The sequence below is a fragment of the Trachinotus anak genome, unplaced genomic scaffold, assembly GCF_046630095.1.
Source record: "Trachinotus anak isolate AG129_WGS33_773 ecotype Australia unplaced genomic scaffold, CSIRO_AGI_Tana_v1 ptg000023l, whole genome shotgun sequence".
Taxonomy (NCBI): Eukaryota; Metazoa; Chordata; class Actinopteri; order Carangiformes; family Carangidae; genus Trachinotus; species Trachinotus anak.
The window spans coordinates 7,767,501-7,775,149 of NW_027273874.1; the positions used below are offsets into that span (position 1 = coordinate 7,767,501).

Genomic DNA, 7,649 nt, shown 5'->3' on the forward strand with positions numbered 1-7,649 from the left:
CTCCGTCTGACTCTTTACGCGACTCCGACCGTCGTTCGGCGCGTTTTCAAACGAAGATGATGATTATTCAGCTGCTCTCATCCTCCTCCGGCTCCGCACGGCTTCACTTCCGCTTTGGGCGCGACGCACGCCGCGCTCCGAGCCAATCAGAGAGGTAGAAGTGGCAGCAGCTGGACCAATGGGAACGCACAAGGGGGCCAAAGAGTGGGAAAATGTAAGAGGTGTCACTATGTGCGTATTTTATGATCCAAGCAAACAGGAGCAGAACCGTTAATTCATTTTCTTTGTTACTAAAGTGAAGAAAGGTTAAAGGTTAGAAAGTAGTTAAAACGTTCACGTGACACAACCAACTACAAGCTAAATCTTTAGGTAAACATAATAATAATCATAATAATAATAATAATACCAAAAAATAATATTAGGGATTATATTAAGATAATTACTGAGGTCAGAAAATCTAACGACCTATTGCAGAGTTGCATGCATGCGTTAATATTTAATAATGTAATTAATGATTTTAAAAGTTATTATAAATAATAACATTCATTATTTAACATCAGTGTGATGCAAATGTGCCACATTTAGCCAAAAATGCTGCTTCCACAACCTTCCAAAAGCCCTTTTTGCAACGAGTGGCTCATCTGTTCTATAGATGATCTTTGGCTTCAGTGCAACCAGCTGTTTTGCAATTTTTAACTCTGTCCAACAGAGGGAGCCATGCACATACATAAAGCCCATTGACAGTGGTTATGTAACATCAAATAGAAAACAACTGCACACCATCACATCTATCCATCTATCTATCTATCCATCTATCTATCTATCTATCTATCTATCTATCTATCTATCTATCTATCTATCTATCTATGATAACTTTTGACCTCTGACCTTCATGTGATCTATTTACATATGTGATGAAGTTCTCCCTGCATCTGTATCTTGCTGTATCTGAGCGTCCAGACAGATTCATACTGTTGCTGCTGTCTGTGTGATTGGTAGGTAACTATATGCAGCTGGTCAATAATCACATTTATCCTCTACCCTGGACCTTATTTTCTCTGAGAATAACTGTGACAGACGATGCTGTAGAGCGGCTTGTCCTCATAGTGAGAAACTGAAACTGTCTGAATTTAACAGTGGAAACTGACTTATTTAGATTTCTGGAGGCTGCTCTGTGTAAATTTCAGTTTTAGTTGGATTTAAGATTAAATTATTCAAATACAAGGATGGATCACACTGTGTGAGTATTCCTCTTTCATCCACCTGCTCTGCTGTTACACTGCTGTTAGACACAGATTAGAATCTGGTTACCTGTATATATGATCAAGACTCTGATGATTTAAAGGAGAAATCTCCCAAGAAACACACTGTCAGGTTTCTCCACACCCCGATCATAGAAACCAGGTTATTGTTTATAAGAAATTAGCTTGACCCGTCAAACTCATCACTACTAAGTGTTCTGTAAAAGTCGAAGTTATTTCAGGACCAACCACAGAGGACCTCAGTGCGTTCCCTGAGGTGCTCCTTCACACACAGTTCATGAACTCTCCCACTCTGCTGCAGGACTTTTACTGATTTTTCTCCGTAGAAGAGGAACATGTGTGAGTGTGTGAGTGTGCACGCATCCTTAAAAACACTGCGCTTCGTTTTCCTGCGTGCTTGAATGTATTTGACTGCATCTCTGTGTGTGTGAGGGAGAAAAAAGTGATGTGTTTCACAGGGAGATAAGAGCGTTTCTCAGTAGTTCAATAATAGTCCGGTTTCTCTGAGAGGTGCTTCAGTGTACTGCTGCCTGCCAAAAGGACAGCCAGCTTCTCATTCCACAGTACACACACACACACACACACACACACACACACACACAGATCAGTGTGTGTCTCATAGCAGAACTTGACACTGAGTTGGTGGAGGGGAGGTTGATGTAGAGGGAGAGAAAGAGAGAGAGAGAGATGAAAGCTGGTTTTTATTCAGCAGTGCAGCCCACACAACGGGCAGGCGAGGGCTTTGTTCAAAAACTCTCATCTCTCTCTATCTCCCTCTCCCTCGCTCTCCTTTTCAGCTGTTCCTTGAATAAAATAATAATACATTCAGATTATATTGCAGGTTGTTGAAAAGCACTCTTGCTCTCGATACATACAGAATAAAAAGAGAAAGAGAAAAAGAGGCAGCTTTTATCAGTTTAAACCAATATGCACCCAAACACATGCACACAAACAGTGAACTGGAGCAGTGAGACCAAGCGAGTCACTAAAAGCCTCCAAACGACAGACAACAGAAAGAATGGAGGGAACAGACATTGTGGCTAAACAAAAAAATGTTTTCATTAAAAACTTTTCAAAAGAACTGAAAATCTCTCTGCTCCTCTTCTCCCATCACAGTTGGGTTTTTCACATCCCCCCAAAAAGGTTGGCAACAGTTTACATTTTCTTACATTTATATAAAGATTAAATGTGGATTTCATTGCATTTAATAATAATCTACTGTAGTTAGGCTTGTTGGTCATTCTTGCCACTTTCCGACTTGCCGCTCAGAGGACGTGTTGCCAGCTGTTGTCTTGTAAATGCAGCTGTGGCTGGAGCTCGCTGGTGAGTGGACAGCTGTAATGCAAATGCTGGTGATGTAGCAAAGCTTACAATTAGCTCCTTGAAAACAGGAGTTAGGATAAAGGACTGAGGCTAACACTGCAGTCTAAATTATTACTGAATGCTTATTGAAAACTAAAGGGGCCTAACCTGAAAAATAAAAAGCTACATCATCATTTTGGCCACAACTTTTTCATATAAATCAATAAAAGCGGTTCCACAGCACAGTGCGTATAAACCTCACCTAAGACCTCCCACTGCTTACATAAGGAAATTCACTGCACTTGACCTGATTTACGTGGATCTGGCCTGTATTTGGCTTTAGAAACCACATCCTCAGTTTTAAGGCGAGTCGGTTTCTCAGGGAAACAGTCAGGCACCTAGACACACCTGACTGCACATCAATTAAATCTCAGAGTGAGTCCTCGTCTCAGAACACGTCTAAAAATAACCCGGAGCAGCAGAGCGGGAGCAGACAAAACAAGTGATGCTGCTGAAAGTGGCTTTAATTTAAATTCATAGCTTTTCTTCATAGACTCGGAGCTGGTGTTTGGGTCTCGATCAGACGTGTGGGATGATTCTTTCAAGCTGTGGGTGCAAAAGCAGGACGTTGCTAGGGGCAACAATTTGCCTCCAAAGGTGAACAAAGGTTTGTTTCAAAAAATGTGACAAAGCATTTTTTTTTTTGCTTTTCTCAGATTGTTACTGTTGTGATTCTGATTGGATTGATTTTTCCTCTCAAATGTAAGAATGTGTCTTTATATTGATCATTAATCAATTATCATATTAATTCTGTTTAGTGTTTGCATCAGTTAAAAGAACAGGGTCAGTAAAACCACCCGAACTCACCACAGTTTCTCCATGAACTCTTCTGCATCATCTTCTGCAAAATAAGTTCCAAATGTTGTTTTTCACTGTCAGATCCAAGACACAACTTTTGACATAAACTATAATGACACGTAACTAACTGACAAAAGCTAAATTGTATTTGTAGTAAATCATAATATAACCATTAACGTCCACAGCCACCAAACCAAAGGAAGAGTTCCTATGTGAAAAATGTCATATTTTGAAGGTTTTCAGTAAATATTTTAAAGCTCCACACAGTCTAAAGGTCCATGTGTTTGTGATTATAAAGCAGGTCTAGGTTCTATATTAATACTGTGAAAGTATCAAAGCCTCAGTCCACAGAGAAATGCACACAGCCTGTATTCAGACACTGAGCCTTAAAACCAGCCGTCAGGACTTCTGGAACTTTGTGATGTCACAACAAAGCAGTCACCGCTCTCAGCCACGCCCCAAGCCCCGCCCACCTGGACCCACCATCAAACCTTGCAGGATTTGGTTTCTCTGAGTGTTCACCTGAAATCTGCTTAATTTTTATTTGATCACTCAGAAAACAATCAGCCAATCAGAAGAGAGCCTCAGATCCTCTCTTCTGATTGGCTGACTGACCTGTTGTTAGTAGAGCTCCAGAGAGAAGCCTGAGAGAGACCCTCATGTTGACATGTGATAAATAAACAGTCCGACCACAGCCCAGTTTTCTAAGGATGCCTTTATTAAAGAGTCAACAACGTGCGCTAGCCGTCCGCTTCTAGAAAAATAACACAGTCATACATTCATCCATGTGGAAATCCAAAAAACAAAGAAAAACAAGGACAGGGTTTTATTTTTAAAGCTCAAAATCCCTTTAGCAGGTGAGAGGGGAACCTGAATGATGCCGTATATATGTACTGTGTGTGTGTGTGTGTGTGTGACTAGCAGCTGAGCCAAATCATTTTCGCCCTTTTCTTAAAGGAGCACTGATCAGATTTTTACAGCCCCTCAGCAGCAGAATGACCTCGACACGTGTAATGGGATTTGATTATTGATTGATATCAGTGACTGAGACATTATTCCACCAGCTGTCGACGGCTCTGGCTTTTAAAACTCCACGATTACTGACAGGATATGTTTCCATGTTGATGCTTTTGTGTAAATCGAACATTAGATTTGTATCAGTTATGGATTTATAGGTTGCAGATCGGTTTGTTTTCGGTGATGTCTCGACCAACGTTAGCAGCTCTGGATTTTCTGGATTTATGTATCTGGTGTAGATAAAGTGAAGCTACTCAAAAATGTAACTTACGCTCATTTTTATTTATTCATGAAACAAGTGCAGCTTCAATTTCTATTCCACCACACGAGGAGCTTTAAACCTCCTGATTCTGCACTGTGACACTGAACACATCACGAGGACGTGACGCAGAATCGTGGTCATGTCAGAAAATAATGGCCCCATCTGAGCTGACTCAGCGTGATCGGCAGCCATCTTTGAATCTGTGTGTGATCAAATCATCACACAGAGTTTAACCTGATTTCCTGACTTGACTTGATGAGCGTCACGTTTCATTTTCCTCTGTGGCGAGACACACACACACACACCTAAGATTTGTAATAGTGGACAAGGCTGTTGTCCTCAGTTGCCTTGGAGGCAGAGTGAAGCCACACAGGAATATTAGTGCTCAGTGTGTGTGTGTGAGTGAGTGTGTGTGTGTCAGAGATTCACACTACAGAGATCACACAGGGTTATTAACGTGGACTGTGGGCTGCAGTCGCCTCAAACAATTTAGTCAGACCTGTCAGATCAGTGGTCACATGTGAGTGAGTGTGTGTGTGTGTGTGTGTGTGTGTGAGTGAGTGTGAATAATGCATGAGATGAACCTTTTCCTTCGTCACCGCTGCCTATTGCGATCAAAGTGTGTGTGTATGTTTCTGTCCATTCAGAAAATATATCTGCTTCAGTGTTACTCAATTTGTTCCTCTATTATACACACACACACACACACCATGTACAAGCCTCATCTAAATCAATACATATCCATGAAGGACTCAGATTTAATTATGGATTCTGGCTGGATCAATAATTCCTGGGTTATATACACACACACACACACACACACACACACACACACACACACACACACACACACACACACACACACACACCCTGCAGTGGGTTAAAGGGCCCACAGGGGTCCCCCTGGCAATACCAGTATTGATCTATCAGAGTGATTGATTATCAGTTCCCTGTGTATTTTTCTGTCCGTGCTGCCTAATATATGCATGCGTGTGTGTGTGTGTGTGTGTGTGTTGACTGCACACTCAAAGCTGCAGTCCTCCAGTTGATCAATACTTCTGTGTGAATTTCCACATATTTCAAAATAAAAGTCCTGCCTCACTCTGTTTGTTTTGACACCTTTTGAATTTTTTCCCTTTTTTACTCAGACGACACTCAAACGTCCCACAGCGTCTGCCCGCAGTTGTCACAGCGATTGACGAAGTGTGATTGATCACCAAACCCTCTGGTGCAGTGCATGTGTGGCACTGCGTGGCCCTGATTATGGGGTGGTGACACGCAGGCTGGTTGCCATGGTAACCAAGAGATTCAGTCTCTTTTCTTTCCCCCTCTGGTTTATCTGCAGTTGTCGTCTTCGTGTGCGTCCTGGTTTTTTGATGCGTTGAGGAAAAGCTCCATGATTTTGGTTTCGTGGAACACAGTGGAGTTCAGTAGAGTTTTGGCAACCAAGACTGAAGCAGTTTAAAGGTGAACTGAGCTAAAAGATAAAACGAGCGAGGTTTAAACATCACACTGACAGATTACACTGAATTTTGGTTCATTTTCTGCTCAGAAACACTAAAGATTTTTATGTTTGCTGCATCTTTATTCATCAGATGTTGCAACAAACTGAAAACATCCTGAGAGGCCGAGCAGGACACACAATCGGATACAAGTATTTATGAATGTATTTTTTTTTAGCAACAATAACTCCTCCTGTGGAAGCCGGTGAATGGCAATATAGTTTCATATATATATATATATATATATATATATATATATATATATATATAATACTTAATAGGAAAAGTTGTAATTGCTGACAAATTCTGAACATTAATAAACAGTTTTAAATGTCTTTAAAACTCTGCACACCTACATTATAGTGTTATAAACTATTAAGTTTCAAACAGTGCATTAATTATTGAAGCTAAATAGTGGGAGTTCACCTCTTCTCTTTTTATTTATCCACTTTCATTCTGTTGATTTTGGTCTTGATTAAATCTAAAGCTCACTTTTGAGCTTTAATTCCTTAGTTTATAATTTATCAGTGATGCTGAGTCCATGTGATTTCACTTTAAGAATTTTCAGAAATCAATAAAGCCAATAATCAATAAAGCCTCTTCCTCAGACTGAGCTGCGTGATCGAAGCATTGATCTGTAAAAAGCCTGGAGCTTCACAGGATCTTCAGATCATTTAAATGTTAATCATCTAATGTCCCGTCGCATTAAAGCTGGATTAAATGATTAGTTCCTGGCCACCTGGGGGCAGCGCAGCGAGCCGAACACACAACACTGACACTGTCACAGGTTAGAAACCAGCTGCTCATTACACACAGGAAGCTTCAGGGAGTGTGAGCGGCTCCTCGGAGACGCTGGTTCCACTGGTTCCACTGGTTCCTCTGGTTCCACTGGTTCCACCGGTTCCTCTGGTTCCACTGGTTCCACCGGTTCCACTGTAAAATATCCACTTTAGGACAGGTTGTGTGTCAGGTTGTGTGTCAGGTTGGTTGTCAGGTTGTTTGTCAGGTTGTGTTTCAGGTTGTGTGTCAGGTTGTTTGTCAGGTTGTGTGTCAGGTTGTGTGTCAGGTTGTGTGTCAGGTTGTTGTCAGGTTGTGTGTCAGGTTGTTTGTCAGGTTGTTGTCAGGTTGTTGTCAGGTTGTGTCAGGTTGTATGTCAGGTTGTATGTCAGGTTGTTTGTCAGGTTGTGTTTCAGGTTGTGTGTCAGGTTGTTTGTCAGGTTGTGTGTCAGGTTGGTTGTCAGGTTGTGTTTCAGGTTGTTGTCAGGTTGTGTGTCAGGTTGTGTTTCAGGTTGTGTGTCAGGTTGGTTGTCAGGTTGTTTGTCAGGTTGTGTCAGGTTGTATGTCAGGTTGTATGTCAGGTTGTTTGTCAGGTTGTGTTTCAGGTTGTGTGTCAGGTTGGTTGTCAGGTTGTGTGTCAGGTTGTGTCAGGTTGGTTGTCAGGTTGTT

At 41.4% G+C, this 7,649-nt stretch overlaps 1 protein-coding gene across 1 annotated transcript in view; it reads right to left on the bottom strand.

The window, feature by feature from the left end:
* cnpy3 (canopy FGF signaling regulator 3) overlaps positions 1–135 on the bottom strand; it is a 5,229-nt gene extending 5,094 nt beyond the window's left edge. Inside the window, exon 1 of the mRNA XM_071458947.1 lies at positions 1–135. This exon is cut by the window's left edge and continues 114 nt beyond it. The gene's annotated coding sequence lies outside the window, so the exon portion shown is untranslated.
* Between the last annotated feature and the right edge of the window lie 7,514 nt (positions 136–7,649).